The 24691-nt window shown below is 39.7% G+C and overlaps 1 protein-coding gene across 1 annotated transcript in view; it reads right to left on the bottom strand.

Moving 5' to 3' along the window:
• FGL1 (fibrinogen like 1) overlaps positions 1 to 6768 on the bottom strand; it is a 33740-nt gene extending 26972 nt beyond the window's left edge. Inside the window, exon 1 of the mRNA XM_055118543.1 lies at positions 6726 to 6768. The gene's annotated coding sequence lies outside the window, so the exon portion shown is untranslated. The remainder of the gene's footprint in view (positions 1 to 6725) is intronic.
• Positions 6769 to 24691: the final 17923 nt, after the last annotated feature.

The following is a 24691-nucleotide window of genomic DNA, read 5'->3' as shown; positions in this document are numbered from 1 at the left end:
TTCTTTCTTTCTTTCTTTCTTTCTTTCTTTCTTTCTTTCTTTCTTTCTTTCTTTCTTTCTTTCTTTCTTTCTTTCTTTTTTGCACAACCAGTGGTGCTCCTGATTTATTCCTGGCTCTGTGCTCAGAAATCACTCCTAACCAGTTTTTTGGGAGCCCATATGTGGTGAAAGGGATCAAACCAGAGTCAGCTCATGCCAGACAATTCCCTACCCTTGGACTATCTCTCCAGCCCCCCACAAAAGAAATTCTTCTAATTTTCTAGGCCTCCTCATATGGAATAAGGGATAGACACTGTCCTATATGGCCTTCTTCAATGAACATGACTCCCTTCTGAATGGCTCTGGCTTACATAGAATATTTTTTAATACATTTTTTTATTCGGCAAAGGTGAATTCTAACCCAAACCTTCCTTTGAAAGGAAAAGGTTTTCCTTTCCATATGGAAGCACTGAGATAATCTCCACCAGATTTTTAATCCCAGCTTTGTTTTAAGCCTTTCTGAGAAATAGGTGACTATCACTGGGCCCTGGACTAGGCATTCTTCTAATATGTTTTATTGTTGGTTAACATTGGTTTGTGTTTGCTTTTCCAGCAGGGAGCTTAGGTTTATTGAGTTGCACCCATCACAGTGCTCCTGAGACACACCAATTCTACCAGGCACTCCTGATCCTATACTGCAAAAGTATAGGATTTCCTTTTTGTCCTTTTGGTTAGGACACAGAAAGACCGTTAATGCTATGCTTTTGTAACTTGGGAGCTAATTGACTCTAAATAATCTTTATTCCTGGGTATCTATCATATTTACTTGACCTTAGCTCCTAACACCCTCAAAAGGAGGATCCTGGCAAGGAACTTGAATGGACACAGGGCAAACCACAAGCTTCCCTGGCATCAAAAAGGGACAGGCTAAGTGCCATAAAAGAAGTATAATAAGGCTGTCACACCCATGAATTGCTTCCGGGTGTCATCTCAATGCATTAATGGCCTTGAACCTGAGACTCAGCAGGGAATCCCCGAAGACAGCAGCTCACCGGAGATCTCTCTGGACCCCAAATGGAGCCAAATCCACCAGGGCACCTTAGATAGAGTGAGTGTGCCCTCTTCAACCACTCCAGATGAACCCTTGGTGGCCACATGCTCCAGAAGAAAAAACCAGGTATGCGGGATCTGGGACTAAGACTCCAGGCTACATGGCAGCCACAGAGACAGACAGTCCTTTCCTGTCTCCCCGCCTACTTGGGGTCCTGGCTGTTATGCCCATGAACTGCCTCCAGGCACCATCTCAGCACATTAATGGCCTTGATTCAGAGACTCACAAATGAATCTCAAAATGGATTAACTCCCTACAGAGATGTCTCTTGACCCCAATCATTTACAATTTGAGAATTCCAGAAGCTTTTGTGGCTGTGCAACCTCTTATGATATTCAAAATAATCGATAGAAAATAAGTTATCTAGCATCTGCCACTGGCAGGCAGGCTTAAATGGTGGTGGGAAAATTTGAAATAATGGTGGTGGGAAGGTGTAATGGTGGTGAGATTGGTGCTTAAATATTGAATGTAATCAATTCATGTGAACAGCCTTATGAAAATAAAATTTTAAAAATAGAAGTATAATAAGTTCAGAGCATGGTCATGGGACAAACTCTGTCATCACCCAAAAAAGAAGTGAATAATGAATGAATACCCTGTAGGGGTTAGGAAAGACTAGCCTGGCCTGAGGACAATAATCTGGGATATATAGCAAGATGTCCCCAGGAAGAGCCACCCTTTAAACTTAATAAATCTCTTACTGTAAGATAAATGCTTTGTCTCTTCCTAACTTACTTCTAATACAAATTTCTCCCCTATTAAAGGCATCCTCTTTGTCAGAACGATATAAAATTAAACTTTGTGTTTAAATTGTCAAGCTACAAAAACCTTGTCAGATTTCTTCATCAGGGCTGCCCTGAGACCCCGAAAAAGTTCTCTTTTTTAAAATTCCAAAGCAGAAATTTTCATTAACAACATTAATAAGCATTTATTGATCTTCAGCTGTCTGCTCAGCACTGCGCCATGTGCAGTGATTGAATGAAACATAACTGCCTCAGGAAAGCAGTACCTGGGAGAAGAAATGAAAATGAAAGACAATGTAAATCAAGGGTACACAAAAAATATATGTAATTAAATATAAGCCCCTGACCCCCTTGTAGGAAGAAAGCAATTGATTTCTCCACTGAGACCTCATGCTTGCTGCATGTACTGATCAGTACAGTATATATTCACAAAATGAACAGTTTATGTGCCCTGAGCTGAAGGATAGTTTTCATTTGGTCCATTCTTTTTTTTTTTCTTTTTGGGTCACACCCGGTGATGCACTGGGGTTGCTCCTGATTCTGCACTCAGGAATCACCCCGGCAGTGCTCAGGGGACCATATGGGATGCTGGGAATCAAACTCGGGTCGGCTGCTTGCAAGGCAAACGCCCTACCCGCTGTGCTATTGCTCCAGCCCCTCATTTGGTCCATTCTTTACACGTTTTATTTCTCCATTTTCAGCTGAATCTCTAACTGCCTCCTTTGGACCCTGCTATTTTTCTTAGGACAGGATTTTTTTTTTAAATCAGAGGCCAGAGCAAAAGTATAAAAGGTAGGGTGTTTGTCTTTCACACAGCTGACCCATGTTTGATTCCCAGTCCCCCTGAGCACAGCCAGGAATGATCCCTGAGTGCAGAGCCAGGAATAAGTCCTGAATACCCCTGGGTGTTACTCAAAGACCTAAAAAAAAAAAGATGTTGGGGTGGGGGCGGGGGAGATTTCTTTATAGCAAAGGCCACAGCTTGTTCAGTTTTGTTTCTCTAGCATTTGATGACCTGGACAACTCTGTTGTTGCTTCAGTAGAAAATCAAGATTTTGCCAGGAGGCAAAAATCTTCCTCAGAGGGATGAAAGTGATCTATCTCATTGCCCACAAGCTGCAGTCTGTTTGCAGGGACGGACTTTCTTCTTCTTCCAGTATGGCTTTAGAGGAATGTGAATGTGAACCAATTGGCAGAGCACAAGACTGGCATGTACCAAGTCCTGGGTTCAATCTCTACCACTACAAGCCCACCACTGAGTGTGGCTCTGGTGGCCCCACAGGACAAGAGTGTTGCCCATCCCTCACCCCTTACTCCCCAAGAGAGACTTTTACTTGAACTGAACTCATACATTTATTTATCCTTTCTCACGAAAGGTTTAAGTGAAAGGGAGAGGAGAAAGCACATGGCATTCAAGAGGAACAAGTTTAAAGGTGATGAGAGAGATGAAGGGGGAGTAAGAGAGAGAAGAAGAAGAAGGAGAAGAAGAAGAAGAAGAAGAAGAAGAAGAAGAAGAAGAAGAAGAAGAAGAAGAAGAAGAAGAAGAAGAAGAAGAAGAAGAAGAAGAAGGAGGAGGAGGAGGAGGAGGAGGAGGAGGAGGAGGAGGAGGAGGAGGAGGAGGAGGAGGAGGAGGAGGAGGAGGAGGAGGAGGAGGAGGAGGAGGAGGAGGAGGAGGAGGAGGAGGAGGAGAAAAGGAGGAGGAGGAGGGGGAGGGGGAGGAATGGGGTGGACATTGCCAGTAAAGCAGCTAAAACAGAATAACAAGCAGGAGCTAAGGGGGAGTGGCACAAGAAGTACTCTGCCCAGAACAACATGCAGGGACTCGGAGGCTCTGCCTATCTGAAAGGCAAGGTGGAGAGGATGAGGATGTTCAGGCTGACTGACAGCAAGACTCATGTTCTCCCAGGGTCAAAGGAAGTTGGGGCTGGAGTGCAGGCACGACACAGAGCCAGAATGGACATTGTTCAATAATGGGAGAAGCAAGGCCTGGTAACCTCTTCCACCTGCTCCAATGGCCTGCCCCACAAAACTCCCACCTCTTTCCCTGTCCAGACACTATGGGGTTGGCTCTCGGGAGACACCCAATATGCAAGATCTTGAGAGTCTGACACTGGGGGATTTTCGAATTGAGAGCCTGCCCCTGTTTCCTCAGCCTCCGTCCACCATTCGCTAATTTCTTGGCTATACTCAGAAAAGGTACCACAACATTTACATCTTTCTTTGTGAAAAGAGTACATTTCCAATTCCGTTCTACCTAACGGTCCACAGAGAAACATTCTCACACACTAATGTTTTGTCTTAGAACACAGAGGAAGCCATGATTGATTCATATACCACAAAAGTGTGTAATTTACCTATAAAGGCTGCCCTTTTATTCAACAAAATAGCCAAAAAGTATAGGCAAATTACAAAGCTAAATGAACCAAGAAATAAGCACAAGGATACTTATTATAGAAAACAGTTACAGAAAAGCTCTAATAAGCATCTGTGCAACCATTCCTCCCGACCCCAGCTAGTCATTTGTGCACACACTAATATAATAAACTCTTTAGTAACATTGGAGAGCACTAGTATTTCACCATGTCTGTTTTCTTAGTAACTATTTTTCTTTACAATTCAAGCTCGCGTTGTATACCTGCTTTACACCAAGTGAGGTACCTAACAGCTTTTGCTTTTTTAAGCTGTGTATAACAGAATTTTTCCCTGTAGCTTATATTAAATATAGTTAATATAAATGTCAGCTCTAAATTTAGTTAATATAAATAAGTCTATGCATATGTAAGATATTCTATTTATAAATCATAACATCATTTAAATATATTTAGTATTTAACTTATTAAAATATATAGAAAATCAAATTTCATTGTGGGCTACAATATTGGGGAATATGGGTACGTTTTTAAGAAATTTGCTTTAAAATTCTAGTCTTGGGCCAAAGAACTAGTACAGGGGTTAAGGTGTTGGCTTACATATCATTCATCCATTTCCAATTCCTGGTAAAACATGGTCCCCCAAGCACTGAACACAGAGCTGGTAGTTCCCTTCCTCCAAATAGTCTTTATGGGACAGAGAGATTGTTCAACAGACTCTGTGCATGCAAAGCATGTGGGAAACTCAATTTGATCCCTTTGCATTGCTGGTCCCCTGGGCACTGCAGGGGTGAACAAACCCAGGTCAATAAACCCAGGTAGACCCTGAACACCACTGGGTATGACCCACACAGAAATAATAATAAGAAAAAAGTCTAGTCTTCATCATTCATAATAATAAAGCATTATAACTCTGAAATCTGGCTTCTGGTAACATTATATCAGACAGTCCCTCACTATGCAATGAAGTAGCATTTGTTTCTTTCTAGATGTGATGTATTCTTTTGCAATGTTTTTGCTTTGGGATTTTCAAAACTGAATTATTATAGAATCAAAATAATCAGGCCAGGAGGTTGATAGCCGGAGCATCTGGAGTGCGTGCTTTACATGCGCAAGGCCCAGGTTGGATCTCAGCATCAGCACCACTTGGTTGCCTGAGCATCAGCTGGAGTGACCTCTGACACAGAGCTAGGAGCAAGTACACCCCACCTCCCAGCACTTCCAAGTGTAACTCAAAAAAAAAAATTAAATAAAATAGTTTGCAATAAACTATTTTGTGTTATACTAAATATACTCTGAAATAAACTATTCTAAGGCTATAAAGTATAACATCGAATGCAGTAAAAACTTTTTGGTTAATTAAAGTTGATTAAATTTAAAAGTAAAACTTTTAAATTTGGAATTTCAAAGTTATGCAGTTGATCTGTAACATTTAAAAACACAATTACAGGGCGAGAGACCACTCAATGGGCTAGAGCACATGCCTTGCCTGCAAGATGCCCAGGTTTGTTCTCCAGAAAGTGAGCACTAAACCAGGGATAGATCCTGGGCTCTACTTCTCAAAAAGCAATGCAATTTAAAAATAAATAGATAAATTTAAAAAACAAATTCAAAGCAAAAGTATATTAGTAGCTTGTATTTTTTTTTCAAAAGAAAGGTATTGTTTAAGGCGGGAGTAATAATGCAGTGGGTAGGGCACATGTCTAGTACTACATCAGAACCCTTAAGGACCACCAGGAGTGGTCCCTGAGCACAGAACTAGGAGTAAGCTCTCAGCATAGCTGGGTATGGCCACCAAACAAACAAACAAACAAACAAATAATCAAAAGCTATGATTTAAATGAAAGGATGTAGTATGAAAGCAATTAGAAAGGAAAAAAGTTATTGATTGGAAATATATTTTATCAGTTAACATACACAAATAGACTACACCCTTAGCTTAACAACTAGTTACAAAATTTTCTCTAAGCACAGAATTTTCCTTTAGGTTACTGTCTTCCAAAAAAAATTTTTAATGGCATGTAATGCTGTTTTTGTTGTTTATCTTAATAATTTATGTATTCAATGGCAAGCCTTTAAAGGATCATATAAGATCTGATCTCCAAAGACAGAAATAAAGGTGACAGTTTTTACTTCCCAAGTAAAATTATATCATGGTCCATTTTATATACTGAAAATGTAGATCTTATTATTTTCACCAAATTCCCATCCAATTTATTAAAACTGTACTGGGAATGGAAAGGAAGTATAATTCTAAAATCTTGTTTTAGCAGACTGCAGAAACACCCTATCTCCAGTCAATCAAATCTCTCTCCTCTCTCTCTGTCTCTCTGTCTCTCTCCCTCTCTCCCTCTCTCTCTCTCTCTCTCTCTCTCTCTCTCTCTCTCTCTCTCTCGCTCTCTCACACACACACACACAAACACAAACACACACACACGGTTATTCTTGAGTTATGGCTAATAATACAACTATAAATAACTATAAATTATTATAATTATATCAAAAGAACAGAGCATTAAGTACCTTCGTTAGAGTCAGAAAAGAATCAGAGACAGCTCAGATCAGCTCCAGTCACTCTACTCCTATGATCCTCTAACTACATTCAGAATTATAACTGTTTCTCCATTATTTGATTAGAAATTAGGACAATATTGGTTTTGGCTTTAACTCAGAAACATGTATGAGGAAATCAGCTTAACTGGAAGGGAAACTGAAAAAAAGAGATCCCAACTCCTGGACTATTCTCTTATTTTTTCTGTTTGTGTAAATTCTTATGAAAAATACAATAACAAGCTGGAGATATAGTTCAGCAGGTAGGGCATTTGCCTTGCATGCAGTCAACCAAGGTTCGATCCCTGGCACGCCATGTGGTTCCCCCCAGTTTTCTAGGAGTGAACCCTGAGCACAGAGCCAGGAACAAGCCCTGATCACTGCCCAGTGTGGCCCAAGAAGGTAAAAAAACAAAAAACATAATTTTATAAAGACTTATCTAATTTTTGAGCCACTCATTGTTGCTCTTTCAGAGGTTTTTTGTTTGTTTGTTTGTTTGTTTGTTTGAGTACTTCAATGGATTTTGGTATTGCTCATTGAAGATTAAGTCAAACTGAATTTCAACTGAAGTTTTAGGTTGTAGTTTTAAAGGTAATAAAAATGTATCCATAAAGATATGAATTAAAATGTCATTGGAAGTAGAATAGGCCAAAATTTAGGGGTTTTTTAAAGAATACATTTTTATAGCTGCCAAGATGAATGTTCAGTTTATTTGTTCTTTTAGAAAAGTGAATATATCCCCTGATGCAAAATTAATAAATTTATCTATAAGCATGCACCACTGAGTTAGCTGTTTCTTTTGTTTTAAACCCAGAAGATTTTCCAATGAGTAATAGGTGATTTGTTGTAGTGCAATCATATTACACAAGTTTCAGTTAGCAAATCTACATTTATCATTCCTTTTTAACTTCTGATGTAATTCAAGTTGTTGTTTGCTGTTTGTCCTGTGATCCCTACTTATTAACCCAGATTCCAGTAAAATAAAAATGTCGTGTATCTTTCCTGTTCTTTGCTGTTTTTTTGAACTCAAATATTCCTGGGACTTGACCTTTTCCTTAAACATTTTCCTGTCATTCACTCAGAATGAAGTGTTTTATTTCTGAAGTTTACTCAAGTTTGTTAATGAAGAGGCAATTCTGAAGTTTACTGGAAAGAAAAAGTCACTTGCAATATGTAGAAGTGGAAAATTTATATTCATCAGTGTAGACAGTTCAAACTGCTGAATTTTAAATTTCAAAAGCAAAGGCATGAAATTATCAGGTTGTTCCAGTAATTACCTCTGTGGAAAATAAAATATTTTGAAATTCAAACCAAATTTTTCTTTATGTTCTTTTTGCTTTTTCCCTAGTCAGTATGTAAATATACTAACTAATTCTATCACAAAAGCCTTGTAAATCCTTGTTCTCTGAACACACTTTAATCTTAAAATCTTAATATTAATCTTAAAATTTTAATCTTAAAACATTATTCAAAATGTTCCTTCACTAAAAAACTATTTTAAATAAAGTATTTTATCAAGGAACAAGAATTATCTTAATCCCAGGTAACTAAGAGAGCTTCCTCTGGCTTAGTGAGTTAGAACTCCTTCCTAAAATATATGTTTGGACGGCTTGTCAAGCAGTCTTATAAGAGTCTTGAAGAAATGTCTGATTTACTTACGGAGCATAGATCTGAGAAATTGTTACAGAAAGGGATTTTAAATTTATTAAAACTGAGCAAGTTTTACCATCTTAGGTTATTTAGTAAATCACCATTAACTATTTATATTGTGTATGTAGCTACTGAATTAATAGATGCTGGGCCAAAGACATAATGCAGGGATTAAGCACCTGCCTTGCATGTGGTAGGCTCTGTAGTTTGACCTCAGCATCACATAAGGTCCCCAGAGCACTGCCAGGTGTGAACACAGAGCACAGAGCCAGGAGTAAACCCTGAGCACTCCAGGATGTCCTCCAACTCCCCCGGAATTAATTGATTCATGCTAAATAGTTTCTGAAGAAATTAATTCATCATAACGATATGAGTGTTATGAATGTTGTCAAGCTAGTGAAAATATTTTACTAAAGACGAAAGGACTGGGCCCAGGGACGAGGCTCAGTGGTAGAGCGCCTGCTCCTGGAGGCCTGAGATCACCACTTTGACCCTCTACATGACATGCCAAGTGCAATTCTGGACTCACTGCTGTTTGTGAGCCCTGGCATTACAACAAAGTCTTTGTTATCCAATGCATTAATCGGAAAATTGTGTGAGTGCCACACTTGAATAAAATTTGAAAGTGGGTGCAAAAGCCAGCAAGCACTGCAGTCAAGTATGAGCAGCAACAAAGAGAAGGAAAGGGAGAAAAGATGTTGAGAGAACCGCATTGACTTCTAGGCCATTAAAGGCTTTGAGCAAGAATTTTACCTCTTGGAACCTGCTTCCTCATCTATAAAATGAGGTTACTGGATTAAAGTATCCCCAGAATCCACTTTCATTTTTTTTGCTTATCTCTTATCATCTCCAGTGAGCCTCTTATTATTCACAAGGATGCCATATGACAGATTTGTTTTATAACATCTAGGAGAAGCACAAACATATGATGTCAAAGCAAGTAGAAATAATATATGAGAAGATAAGAGATTACAACTTATTGGAAGAGGATTTATAATTACCAGAAATTTTAAGAGTGATTAGAAAGGTTGATAATAGAGGGAATGGTGAAACAGTAAAGTGTAATTGGATCCTATCTCATTTCCAGCCCATGGAACTCCTACCCTAATCTTTAGTCATATGCCACCCACCCCATATCCATCTTTCATTTCTAAAAAAATTTTTTATCTGGGAAATATTTTCACCTAGGGATGTGAGGAACATTGGGAGATAGCAACCATAAAATAGAGATAATAAATAAAAATGTTTATAGAAAGCCTTTGATCAGCTATCCTTTCAAATCAGATTGCTATATTTCTGGCAAGCTCCTATTTCCTGGCAGGAAACTTAAAGGCATTTCTTTGGAGAAATGGAATGATGTCAGAGAAAAACAAAATAGACTGGCGGGGCATATTTGCAAAGCTCTAATACAGAGATTTCAACCTTAAAAAGTTAGCTTTTATTCAGCTTTTATGGTGACCCATACAGAGACAAACAAGAAGCCACAGATATTTAAGAATGTTGGCCATGTGAAAAAGAGAGAAAAGCAAGAGGAAATAAAAAGGAACCTAAGGATCATACGATACTGAGTGCCAGGCAGTGTCCTAGAGTCAAAGAGACCGTCAGTAAATAAAACAGAATATCTCTGTTCTCCTTAGACTTATTAATTACAGTGCAGTTGAGGAAGTAAACATTTAGCAAAGTAACTAAATAAATACCTACAGAGTATATTTGAAATGGGGGCCATGTGGGATACCAGGAATCCAACCGCAGTCAGCGAGACAAACACCCTCCCCACTGTACTATCACTCTGGTCCTGGTTTTATTGTTGTTTTTTTTTGTTTTCAGGGATCACTACTAGTTGGACTCAGGCAACCACACGGGGTTCTGGGGATCAGACCAGGGATGATTCCTATTCAGTGAAAGGTAAGCGCCCCACCTGCTATGTTATCTCTCCAGCCCCTGAGAACTGAACCTACCATGGAGGTCATTTGAGACTGTGACAAGGTCCTATCAGTGATATAGTGGACTCAGTCTTTGAGAGACTAGAAGGGATAAAATTGGTGAAATCTTTGAAAGGAGGGCTAAGCAATAGGATTACTATTGCATTAAAGAGATCATGGAGTTAAAGAGGAGGTTGCTTTTTCTATTAAATTTTTAAAAAATTATTTGTAGGGGCTGGAGTTATAGCACAGCAGGTAGGGCGTTTGCCTTGCACGTGGCCGACCCGGGTTCGATTCCCAGCATCCCATATGGTCTCCTGAGCACCGCCAAGGGTGATTCCTGAGTGTAAAGCTAGGAGTAACCCCTGTGCATCGCCGGGCGTGACCCAAAAAGCAAAAAAAAAAAAAAATTATTTGTAGCACTGTGATTTACAATAAAGCTAATGATAGGATTTTATGCATACAACATTATAATACCACACCCTCCATCAAAATGTCCTCCCTCATTATCTTTCCCATTGATTTTTTTAAATGGAAGATGCTTACAGAGAAAAACTTCCTCTAAATTATAATTAGTATTATCAGATAAATAAGAAATAATAATAGGAAACACTGTTATTAAAGGCAGCAGAAAGGATGAACAAAGCAGAGCAAGTTCAAAGAGACAGAATAACAGAATTTTCACTATTTCACAATTTCACTAATGAATTGAACATATATTCAAAGAAATAAAAAATGATGGAATTAAAAAGAAAGAGAGAAGGGAAGAAAATGAGAGGTTTTATTCAGAAAGTTAAATATTTCCTAACAGTACTTTCAAAGATACAAGAAAAAGTGGAGAGCAAATTATCAAAGAAAGGATAGAAAAGTAATTTCCAGATCTGAAGAAGATAAAATTCAAAGAGACTGGTTAGTATCTAACATGATGAATTACAAAAACAAGACAAAAACTATCCATCCCTGGGATACATCATGTTGAAATTTTGAACAATGTTGATAGTGAAGAGTTATAGAAACTTTCAAAAAGAATGAAATCTGGGGCTGGAGTGATAGCACAGCGGGTAGGGCATTTGCCTTGCGAGAGGCCAACCCAGGTTCGATTCCCAGCATCCCATGTGGTCCTCCGAGCACCGCCAGGAGTAATTCCTGAGTGCAAAGCCAGGACTAACCCCTGAGCATCCCTGGGTGTGACCCAAAAAGAAAAAAAAAGAATGAATGAAATCACATAAAAAAATTATCAAGATTTAGCAGAGCTATAGTTCAGCAGGTAAGGAAAGCAGCAACGCTATAGTCAGCAGGTAAGGTGTTTGCCTTGCACACTGCCCACCTGAGTTTGATCCCTGCATCCCACATGATCCCCCAAGAACAACCAGGAGTAATTCCTGAGGGCAGACTAAGGAGTAACCCTTAAGCATCTTTGAGTATGGCCAAAAACAAACCAGAAAGGAGCAAGACTCAAGAGTGTCATGCTTCTCTACAGAAAGAAAGCAAGCCTTTAACATTTTGACGGAACTCTATATTTTCCATATCAGAACTCTACAGATAAGCAATCAAGTATGAAGACGAAATGAAGACATGTTGGAGGGGCAGGAACTCACAAATTCCACCTTCACACAGCCTGAGGAATGGTCTGACTATGTGATCTATAGAGGAAAAATAGTAGGTTCAAAAAACCATATAGAAGACAAGAAAAACGATCAAGAAAATATTAAGAGAGGGGGAAAGGGAGCCTTTGGGCTAGAGAGATAGCTCAAGGGGCTCATGGCATGCTGCCCCTGAGGGAGGCCCGGGTTCAATCGCCACACCGCTTGGTCAAGACCCAGCAATGCCAGGAGTGACCCCTGAGCAGAGAGCCTCCAGCAGTCTCTGAACACAGCCAGGTGCAGCCCCTAAATCAGGAAAATGGGACTTCCTTACGTGTTAACCAGATCAGACTGGCTACATTTTTCAGATTTCCCTTTCCTTTGATTGTGTTGGGGTCAGCCACAGTTGAGGCTCTAATGGGAGACTAGGAGGAGAGGAAGAGGCCGGCAGCCATATTTGTGGAGCCACAGGGTGTTCTCATCTTATTGGCATAAGATAGCAGCTAGGCCCACACTGCCTCACCAACCCCTAGTTAGGCCATCAGCGCTTGCACAAGAGTCTGGGTTTATACAGAACAGCCACACCAAGGTGAGAGGCAGTAAGAAGCAGCACAGGGTTCAGTCTGCCTCAGGGTCTCCAGATCCTGCTTGCCTTACAGCCACCCCTTCTGCTCACTTGCCCAGCCCGCATTCTTTCTCTCCGGTTTTGTATGTGAAGAAAGGAGCCTTTCAGAGACTGCTTGACTAGCTGCCACATTAACACAAGGTCGATCCTTATATATCTGACAGACTGTCCTTTGAATCAACTGCTACATTCAGGATGCTTTCCAAAGAGGGAATCTGAGCCCCAGAGTTGGCATTTTCCAGTCACACTATTGTTTCCTGGAGGCCACCCTCCCCAGGGTCCTCTCTTCTGGGCTCAAACTGAACCTCTCATCTCCGCCATATGAAGTGATAGCTTTTCCAAAAATTACTTTTTGGAAGATCATGTATGTTGCTGTGCTGCTGTAGTAAGGTAGCAAGTTTAGAATAGTATTAAATGTTTATGGTTTTGATGTACAGTTGTCACTGGATCTCTCATCTCTGCTACATGAAATTATGTTACAATAATTTTTAAAGTATATATGTAGATTTGGGCTGGAGCAATAGCACAGTGGATAGGGCATTTGCCTTGCACGCGGCTGACTCGGGTTCGATTCCTTCATCACTCTCCAAGAACCTGGCAAGCTACCGAGAGTATCGAGCCCGCACGGCAGACCTTAGCAAGCTACCCATGGTGTATTCAATATGCCAAAAATAGTAACAACAAGACTCACAATGGAGACGTTACTGGTGCCCGCTCAAGCAAATCGATGAGCAACAGGATGACAGTGACAGTAATACAGTGATATGTAGTTATATATATAGTTGTGTTGTTTTTATAGTTAAGGTAACAAGTTTGTTACCTTAATGTTTACAGTCTCTATGTACAGTTATCACTGGATCTCTCAACTCTGCTAAATAAAATGTGGTAAAAATAATTTTAAAATATATGTGTGTGTTGGACTGGAGCGATAGCACAGCGGTAGGCTGTTTGCCTTTCACTCGGCCAACCTGTGTTCAATTCCTTCACCCCTCTCTGAGAGCCCGGCAAGCTACCGAGAGTATCTCGCCCACACGGCAGAGCCTGGCAAGCTACCCATGGTGTATTCGATATGCCAAAAACAGTAACAATAAGTCTCTCAATGAGAGATGTTACTGGTGCCCGCTCAAGCAAATCGATGAGCAATGGGATGACAGTGACAGTGATAGTGAATGTGTGTTGTAGTTTGGGTAACAAATTTATAATAGTGTTAACATTATGGTCTTTATGTACACTTAACAAACTTTATTACCACCAAAGTGCCCAAGACCCTCCACCATGGTCCTTGTTCATTTCTAGTCAGCCTCTTTCTTTATTTCATCCCACTCTCTAATTTCATCTCAGATTTATAATCCAAGGTCAAGAGTTTTTCATCATTCTCTATTGTCTATTCGCTTGGTTTGCTCCTCCACATACAACAGGTGAGTGAGATCATCTGGTGTTTGTACTTCTACTGATTTATTTCACTTAACTTGAAGCCCTCCAGTTCTATCCAAGTTGCCCCAAACTACAAAAATCTCTTTTTTCTTACAGCTGCATTGTATACAGTAATTTTGATAGACATTTGACAGATCCACAAAATGTGCTGTTAGGGTCCAGTGTCGATAATTTCCCCCTCTCCCAATCCGCACAAAGAGTTCAGTCAGAAATGCAACACACAAGCGAAGTTTATTAAGCCAGCTACCTGGGTCAAGCTTCTAGGTACGCAGGCCCAAGCAAGACCCCAAACAAGGGAAAAGCCGCAAATTTTATAGTCAGTGCTTACATCTGCTTACATCCTAACCCACACGTACAAATTTTAACAAAAACATAAGTGAAAATGCAAGTTTCATGACTCAGAAGAAAACATATTTTCAAATAGTACAAACAAGCAGTTACAGATAGGTGATCTAGACATGTTTTCAGAACATTCTGGCAGCTACACACCCTGCTTGTGTCTGGGTGGGTTCTATAGACAGCGAATAGCAGTTATGAAACTATTTGCTGCCAAGGCCAAGTTTTCAGCCCAAATGACCTTCCCTCACAGATGGTGGGGGGGAGGGGGGAGCGGGAGTTTTAAGAAAAACAAAAAGGTTTAAGTAAAACAGGACATGGAGCAGGAACTGGGCATGATGGAGTCGCTCCTGCCCACTCTGTCCAACAGTGCAGATTTAGATCTCACAAAATCTGCATTTTCCCCTGCATATCAATTAAGATCAAATGAAATATTATTCACTTCTTTTTTTTTTTTGAGGCTTTTTTTTTCTCTTGAATTATTAATTAAGTCTCAATTGGTTCCCTAATAAGGCAAAGGGAAAAGTATGTTGTTGGGTTTTTTTGTCCGTTTTGTTCTTTTCTTGGTGTGGGGGCCACACCTGGCAGTGCTCAAAGCTTACTTCTGGCTCTGTGCTCAGTGATTTACTTCTGGAGGGGCTCAGGGACTATATGTGGTGCTGGGGATAAAACCCACATCAAACACATACAAGACAAGCAAGCATATTACCTGTGGTACTATCTTTTTGGCTCCAAAGTATGTTTTCTTAATCAACTATTTTCCTTTCCTGCAAAGAACAGAGAGAGCACTGCCAAGGATTATTCATTTATTTGCTTTGTTTTGTTTTGGGGCCACACTCCCATAATCCCTGTCTTCGTGTCAAGGGGGCAGGGTGATCGAGATTCCAGGAATGTCGCTATTTCTTCAGCCAGCCACCATTTGGGCCCAAGTAAACCTTACAGTTAGAACCAAGTAAATGTTGAATTCTAATGGAAAACAGGTATTCACACATATTCACAAAGAGGAAATTAAAATATAGTGTGTAAAATATATGTGTGGTGGGGGAGGGGAAAAAATAGGAACTCATGTTAAGTGAATCAAATTTTAATAAATGCCTTTAGGCCTAAGGAAATGGGTGGCAACTCAAGATGTCTGCTATCACTTCTCATTGACTTCCTGCCTTTCTTGATAAATTTGCTGTCTTTTCTGTTCAGATACCTAAGTACCTAGATCTCTATGTAGGTCTCTCTTTAAATGTCAATGTCACTGTCGTTCTGTTGTTCATCCATTTGCTCGAGCTTTCTTTGTCCCCTGATCTTTTTATCTTGTTTTTTGTTGTTGTTGTTGTTGTTTCACATGTGTGGGCACCAGTAACATCTCCATTGTGAGACTTGTTGCTCCTGTTTTTGACATATTGAATACGCCACGGGTAGCTTGCCAGGCTCTTCTGTGTGGGCAGGATACTCTCGGTAGCTTGCCGGTCTCTCGGAGAGGGAGTTTCTTTAAATAGATTCTTTAATCATTGCTTCTTCTTAAAACTTCATCCAACTTATTAGAAAGAATAGAATTCCCAGGGTTGTTAGCTATACAAAGTTCCCTCAGGCACCAAATGGCAGCAGCTGATGAAATAACAACGTTCTCAGAATCAAAGATCACCCTGCCCCTCAGGCACTAAACAGAGGGCTTATGGCCCTTCCCAAGTCTGGTAGCCCCCAGGCTACATTCTATGCTCATCAAGGGTACCAGTTCCAGTTGTCTTTGTTACCTTTCTGGCCCAAGACAACATAAAATCCCGCTGAGTCTCTGCCAGGGCTTGGCTCTGCCAAGGCCTTGTAGGGTCCTCCTAGGAGCACACCCCAATACACTTCTTATTTCTTTACTTTTTGCATCTCCTCTCCCTCTCTCTGCACTGGGTGAGGTCTAAGGCCTATCAAGCTTTTTGACAAAATTTCTAGCATAAACAGAAAAATTGTAAATGCACCTTTGACTAAAATGCATTTGCACATTTAAACTTTCATTATTTTTTTCTTATTCAGTTGTTTTTTAGGGAAAAATACTAATTATAATGAGATAGGTGGACAGACAAATAGAGGCTCCATGGCATTGAAATTTCTACATTATAAAAGCCATCTAGATTTACAATGAAGTTTCTGGGAAGTAAAGTCCTAAGGTGACCCACCTTGTGGATACAGAAAACAAGACCTGAAAAGACCTTTTGGGGCCAGAGCAATAGTCCAGCAGGGTGGGTGTTTGCCTTAGACTTTACTGACCTGGGTTCGATTCCCAGCATCCTATATGATCCCCCAAGCACCACCTGGATTAATTCCTGAGTGCAGAGGTAGGAGTAGCCCCTGAGCACTGTGGGTGTGACCCCCCAACCCATAAAAAAAAAAAACAGAATAAAAAAGACCTTCTTTAGCAGCAGACCCTGAGGAGATGACCCCTCCCCAAGAAAAGGGGGCCTGAAGGAAAATCCTCAAAGACCCTTCCCCCACCTTAATCTGATTAATCTTTCCCATGCCAAGAAGACCAAGCAGACATTAGGCGGGGCTTGATGGACACCTGGTGAGGCTGGCTGGGTTCTGGCCCTTGCCAAGCAGGGGCTCATCCCGGACTTTATTAGTCCTAGTACTCCCAGATGGGTCACTTAGTGGCAGAGGCAGATGGGGAGAAAGTGACCATCTCTCTCTTCCCCACCTCACATAAATGCACCGATATCAATAACACCTGGATATAATTCTGTGTGTGTATGTGTGTGTATATACACGTGTATAGATGTGTATATAAGCTTTTACTGTGAAGTATTTATTCATCGCTCTAGGGATGTGACTTTGTGGTAAAGCTCATGTCTTGCATGGATAAAGACCCCAAATACTGCCTGAAAGAGCAAAACAAAACAATAATTGCAAATAATTCTGGGGGAGGGGGAAAGAAAAGCTCATTGCACAAAATTACTAACACACTGAATCATTTTTTGCTCACACATGTGGTCCACAATAATGACCTCAATTTTCTTCATGTGCATTTGCGACCTAAAGCTAACTGGCCTAGTAAACTCTTCAAGTTTTACATTTTAAAAGTTAGTCAGAAGGAGAGGGATAGATACAGAATAATCTCTCTCAAAAGTAGAACCTAAGGATATACAGCAAGATAGCAACAAAGGGCCAAAAAGAAAACTGATGCACATAATTGAGTTGGGGTGGGGCTTAGGGAAGGGCATTCGGGCCCTTGGGGGCAGGGAGGTGGGTACACTAGTGATGCCTGTGGTGTTGGAATTTTGTATATGGGAAACCATCATTAACAGTATTGCAAATTATAATATTTCAACCAACAGAAAAAGTTAAAAAATAAAATTTTATCTTTCAGGCAAGGAATCAGTAACAACACATGTAACAAATTATTTCTGCTGAGTATATAGAGTGCTGAGTATATAGCCTGCTTGGATCGGGACTGGGCTTCCTCCGCCCAGATTTCCCATTTCCCAGTAGCTAGGTGGTCACACCCAGACACCCAGGGACTGCCCCCCCACCCCCACCCCGGCGCCGGCGCTGGGCGCCGTGTAATCCCATGCACTGCCAGCATCCAGAGACTTAAAACCAAGCTCCCGGAAGCTCAGCCACTTTGCAGTCTCGAGATATCTTATAGCCTACTTCTCCTCTGGGAGAACCTGGCAAACTACCAGGAGTTTCCTACCCACATGGGAGAGTCTCACAAACTCCCCATGTCGTATTAATATGCCAAAACCAGTAACAACCTGGGTCTCATTCTCCTGATCCTGAAAGAGCCTCCAATGCAGTATCATTGGGAAGGATGATTAAAGAGAGACTTCTAAAATCTCAGGGCTAGGACAAATGGAGACTTTACTGAGACTGCTCGAGAAATTCGTCCATCAACGGGATGATGATGATATAGAGTGGATGTATACATGTATATAAATATGAATGTCAGTCTTTTTCTCCTTTATTTGCCAATTTCAATAATTCTTCTTTATCTTCTCACAGTGAGATGATTTCCCAGGCCATAGCCCTTCTTTAGCCCATCAACCTCTCTCTGTTAACCTCTCTTATATCATACAGCAGCTTACTGTGTTCTGGGGTGTTTTCCCCACTAGGAGTGTTTCTCTCACTGAAGAGAGATCAGAATCTTGTTTTTCTCATTTCTGCACCCATGGCACCTACATACAATAGGAGCTCAGGATTATTTATTATTTATGAAACAATAATATCTTCATCTGTAGTAGCTTGTAATATAAACAATCAAGTTTAATAAACTTGTAATATAAACAATCAAGTTTAATAAACTTGATCACATTGGTAATTTACATGAAGTACTTAGCTCAGGACCTAAAAACACAGAAGAAAATTTCATAACTATTATTATTAATTTAGGTGTGGAAAGAAAAAAGTGATTCGAATTCTATCTAAAATTATTTGTGAAATAGAATCTTAGTGAATATTGGTGAAGATACTACCCTGCACCTGAAATCAGTTTTTTATCATTGCCAAATTTACTTCTACTTCTTAAAGAACTAGACTTTTGTTATTTCAATAGTAATAACAAACTTCTGCTTTGGTCTGTAATAGGAGATCTTAGAAACTGATAAAAATTGTTGCCAAGCTTATAAGAACAAAATTTCTATCCAGAAAAAATTGAAAATTCAAATAAAGAGCTTCAGAGAATTATTAAAACAACCAGCAGTGAGGGGCCAGATTACAAAGAGAAGGAAAGTACCTACATTCATAAGATGATACATGTAAATTTCCCTGCCTTTTTTAAAAAAGCATATCCTATTTATAAAACAAAAAATACATATAGAAAAGCATTTTAGTATATACTGAAATGACTTTGAAGGTCACTGGAAAGAGACATTTTCTGTAGTGTGGACATACTGGTAGAGGCAGGATTGGGCAAAATGAGAGACCGTCGGAGAGCTGAGCTGGCCCTGCTCCCCACCTTGATGTGGATCAATGTATGTGAGCTGCCCCAGGAAAGGAGCGGTGACTACTGAGAGCTGACATCACACTGGGCAATGGACAACACACTCCCTTGAAGGGGGAATCTAGAGGCGATATTCTTCCATTTCCTTGTACATCGGTGGACACAATCACAGTAATTATCAATTTTCCTAGTGGAAGAGGGTGGAGATCAAGTACTTAGGAATGAGTGCCCACTGCTGCATCATTTTTAGCAACAAAGGAAAAATACTATTGGTCATGTTCTTTCTGAAATAATTGTGATAAAATGGGACCTGGGGGTAGAGCACAGTTGTACAATACACGCTTCCTATGTCTAAGGCCCTGGCTTTGAAATTCCAGCAATACATAATAAAAAATAAATTTGTGACAAGTTATAAATAACATTTTAACTATTTTTTAGAATTCAATTCAATGGTATTAAGTATATTCACATTATACAACCATTACCACCATTCATCTTACTATCATCATTTTAGCACGGCAGAGCTTGGCAAGCTCCCCATGGCGTATTTGATATGCCAAATACAGTAACAATAACGGTTCTCATTCCCCTGATGCTGAAAGAGCTTCCAATATGGCACAGTTTGGAAGGATGAGTAAAGAGAGACTGCTAAAATCTCAGGGCTGGAACGAATGGAGACGTTACTGGCGCCCGCTCGAGCAAATTGATGAACAACAGAATGACAGTGATACAGTGATACAGTGATGATCATTTTAGCTATTTTTCAATACACAATTCAATGGCATTAAGTATACTCACATTATATAACCGCCATTCATCTCCAATATTTTTATCTTCCCCAAATGAAATTCTGTACCCATTAAACTTAACTTTCATTTCTCCCTTCTGTAGATACTGACAGCCACATTCTATTTTCTGTCTCCATGAATCTAACTACGTAGGCATCTCATATAAGAGGAATAATTCAATATTTGCCTTTTATGTGAGTGCTCATTTGTTTAAATCTCATTCATGCTTGTTGCATATGTAAGAATTTCCTCCCATTTAAAGGCAGAATCATATTCCATGTGTGTATACTTTCCATTTTATCTTTTCAACTGTTCATGGCTATTTTGGCCATTTTTACCTTTTGTCTATTATGAATAATGTTATCTGAGCTTTAGTGTGGAAATTTATCAGTTGCTTTTTAATTATTTTCAGTGATTGCTCAAGGATAAAAGTGAACAACAGGCCAAAGTAATCTATAAACTTTAAACTGGTGGAATGCAGAGTTATACTTTGAATCTTTGATTACTCAAATCTAGTGATAAATCAAGCAAATGTCTTTCAAAAAGCTGTTTAGCTTTCAAAAGAATAAGAGCCCTCCCTCAAACCTGAATGCTCTTATGATTGCTTCACTCTAAACCAAACGAATACTGCCATTTCCCAAACATAGTTGTGCTTTCTGCTTCTGTGTCTGCTTTTATGCTATTGATCCAGATTGCAAAAAAAAAAAATGAAACTTCTTGAAGGATATGTGTTAGCCAACTCTGAACTTCAGATCATAACAAAACTAAATGTGAAGAATCATTTGCTCTTGGGAAATTTTATTTATTATCTTTTTATCACTTTACTAAAGCTTATATCAATTTATCTCCATTTTCAGCCTTTAAGTTATACATTATACATATTACAACCAAGGAGTCTCATGCATTTTAGATTTCAAAGTGCTTTTAATTAGCCTCTTACAAATGGTCATTTATTTGTCATGTGCAGTCAGTATGCAATCCCAGTGTGTAGCCTTGTCTTCCTAATGAGACTTGCACTTGACACATCAGTCTTCTGCTGTTTTTATTCTTCTTAAATCATCACTGTTTCTGGTTGGAGTGCCTCTGTAATTTTGGGGAAAATGAATCTACAGTTCCAGAAACCAAAGGGCTAGATCTGTGCCTATCCCACCAGAAACTCTGGAGACCAGTGAACTGGGAATCATGCATTTCTCTAGAATTTCCCTCTTTCCCTTTGCTACATTAGGAATTGGACTTTTGGCTACTGTGTTTGCTGGAGCTGGTACCCCTCATCTTTTCAAAAATGGTTTTGAAACCATGCCTGGTTTTGATACCTTGATTATCAAAGATTTTGTTGTGGTGCCAGGGCTCCAAACAGCAGTGTGTCCAGAATTGCACTTGGCATGTGGAGTGATGTAGAGAATCAAACTCGAGATCTTAAATAGAGTGATGTAGAGAATCAAAATCAGTGGTAGTTTGCAGAGCAGGCAAACTACCATTGAGTCCCATCCCCAAGTTCCTGTCTCTTAGTCTTTAGTAAAATATTTTCCCTAGCTTGACATAACATTATGACATGGGTGAATTCATTCTTAGCATCTATTAATTTCTATAAACAAATTCGCTAATTACATAAAAAATAGGTATAGTTGTGGTGATTCACTGGACAATCTAACCTAAGATGTAACATTAGTTTAATTTTACTAAATTCAAAATGTTTTGCTATAATAGTTTCTCTATCCATGCATTTCTGACAAGCTATCCAAACTGACATTTTGGATAGAGTTCCGTTAATTAGTTACCTGGAATGAAGCAATTCTGACTGATCTCTTTCCTTGATATTTATGTATACCGTATTTTAAATACTTTTATCAAAGGAACATATTTTTTAAATTTACAAGTCATCATTGTGTTAGAGTACAGAATTTTATAAGATCCCTATAGGGTATATCCCCCGGAATTGGAATCAAGATTGGAAAATGTACCTCTCAGCCCAAACATGAGATGATTAAAAAAAAAGACACATAGTAAAGAAATAAAAAATGGTCAAAGTTATCAGAACTGAAGACTTTTTGTCTACAGAATTGAACTTACACGGTTGTGTGTGTGTGTTGGGGAGTAGGGCTGCTCTTGAACCCTGTTGGACGGAGGTGGGCATTCTGATGTTGGGTGTGGAGATGGAATGATATGTTCATAAAAAGTCTAATTCACAGTACAATAAATTCCTGTTCCTCAATAAAAACGATTTAAAACTTCTCGGAGATGGAATGATATGTTCATAAAAAGTCTAATTCACAGTACAATAAATTCCTGTTCCTCAATAAAAACGATTTAAAACTTCTCGGAGTTGGGATTGGTGGCTTCCCCGCAACACCCTGTACTCCCAGAAGTCCAGGGCAGCCATAGCCACACTCATGTCCCAGCACAGCTACCATGTAAGATCCAGTTAAATATTCTGGATTTTTTTGAGTGACATCTCCAAACTCTACAATAATATCTCAGTATGAGCACACCAGCTTGAATGGGAATGTAATGTAGCGCCAGGTAAGTTCAACTAACAAGAACTTTAACAGAGAGGCTCAACTAGTAATAGCAGCTTAGTAAACCCGCAGACAAGAACTTAATGTCCCCATGGCAATATACAACAATTTTCACGAATTTTTTTTTCACTGAGGTATTTTTCTGATAATTCCAATAGCCTTTTAGTGGTAACAAGCAATATAAAGTAAATTATTTTGGGCCTGCTACAGAGGCAGACTTGAGGGGTAGTTGGGAAAATGGGGACAATAATGGAGGGAAGGTCACAGTGGTGGTAGAATTGGTGTTGGAATACTAAATAATGCCTGTAACAAATGCATCATGAACAACTTTATAAACCATGGTGGTTAAATATAGTGAGGGAGGATAAAAATTTTAAATGGTTTAAAAAATAAAAGAAAAATACACCCCTTAGAAATGTCTGGTGGTACATCCAAAAGAACAAAAGCAACCACTGTTGGAGAGGATGTGGGGAGAAAGGGACCCTTCTACACTGCTGGTGGGAATGCCGGCTAGTTCAGCCCTTTTGGAAAACAGTATAGACGATTCTCAAAAAGCTAGACGTTGAGCTCCCATTTGACCCAGCAATACCACTGCTGGGAATATATCCCAGAAAAGCCAAAAAGTATAGTCGAAGTGACATATGCACTTATATGTTCACCGCAGCACTGTTTACAATAGCCAGAATCTGGAAAAAACCCGAGTGCCCTAGAACAGATGACTGGTTGAAGAAACTCTGGTACATCTATACAATGGAATACTATGCAGCTGTTAGAAAAGATGAGGTTATGACGTTTGCATATAAGTGGATCAACATGGAAAGTATCATGCTAAGTGAAATGAGTCAGAAAGAGAGAGACAGACACAGAAAGATTGCACTCATCTGTGGAATATAGAATAATAGACTATAAGACTAACGCCCAAGAATAGTAGAAATAAGTACCAGGAGATTGTTTCCATGGCTTGGAGGCTGGTCTCTCATTCTGGGTAACTCAGGGAAGGGACCACCAAGTAAAATGTGGTTGGAGGTCATGTGGGGGAAGGGTGAGGCGGGCGGAATACAGACTAGAGACTGAACACAATGGCCACTCAACACCTCTATTGCAAACCACAACACCTAATCAGAGAGAGAGAACAGAAGGGAATTCCCTGCCATAGTGGCAGGGTGGGGTGGGGGGAGACGGGACTGGGGAGGGGGGGAGGGATGTTGGATTTACGGGTGGTGGAGAATGGGCACTGGTGAAGGGATGGGTTATTGAACATTGTATGGGGGAAGCATGAACACAAAGATGTATGGATCTGTAACTGTACCCTCACGATGACTCTCTAATTAAAAATAAACTATTAAAAAAAATAAAAGTAAATAAATGTAAAAAAAAAAAAAAAGAAATGTCTGGTGGTAGAATACACTGAAGGATATGAGAGTTGACCGGGTCTATCTCATGAAGGACTGAGAAGAAACATGCTCAGTATTGAAGGCTTGCATAAGCCGGAGATGGGAAAATCTGGGGTTAAAGCTTCCCAGTGGAACTGGCCAAGTGTCAGGAAACAGACGGGCAAATATCCAACCCAGCAGACAGAGGCGGGGTCGGGAGGGTTTGGATGGCAATTGTGCTGGAACTAATGCATTGATAGAGATTTCTCTGAATCTAAGCTTCCAAGAGGAAAGGAAAAGAACTTGTCACTAATAATTTAATCCTATCTAGGAGTGAGGGGCAACAGGGTCTTGTGCAACTGTAGCTGTTGTTCAAAAAAAAAATATTCTTAGACCAGAGGAGAAATATCTAATTATTTTACTTTGAAAAATAAAATCCTCCAAAATTTCCAGATCCCTTTTATTAATGTTCTTTGTTCACTGAGATCTTCTTGCTCAACGTGTTCTCTGGCTTATTCTGCCTACTACATAAAAACTTCTGTACAAATATCCAAACAGGTTTCTTAGACAAGAAAAGGAACCTTATTTTTATAAATTGATGTTGTAACACTGTAACACTGTCCTCCCCTTGTTCATTGATTTGCTTGAGCGGGCACCAGTAACGTCTCCTTTATGAGACTTCTTGTTACTGTTTTTGGCATATTGAATATGCCACAGGTAGCTTGCCAGGCTTTGCCATGTGGGCGGGATACTCTCAGTAGCTGGCCGGGTTCTCTAAATCAATGTTAGGTCTT

Source organism: Sorex araneus, chromosome 1, assembly GCF_027595985.1.
Source record: "Sorex araneus isolate mSorAra2 chromosome 1, mSorAra2.pri, whole genome shotgun sequence".
Taxonomy (NCBI): Eukaryota; Metazoa; Chordata; class Mammalia; order Eulipotyphla; family Soricidae; genus Sorex; species Sorex araneus.
The sequence above is the reverse complement of the archived record's forward strand: the minus strand, read 5'-3'. Positions and strand labels throughout refer to the sequence as shown.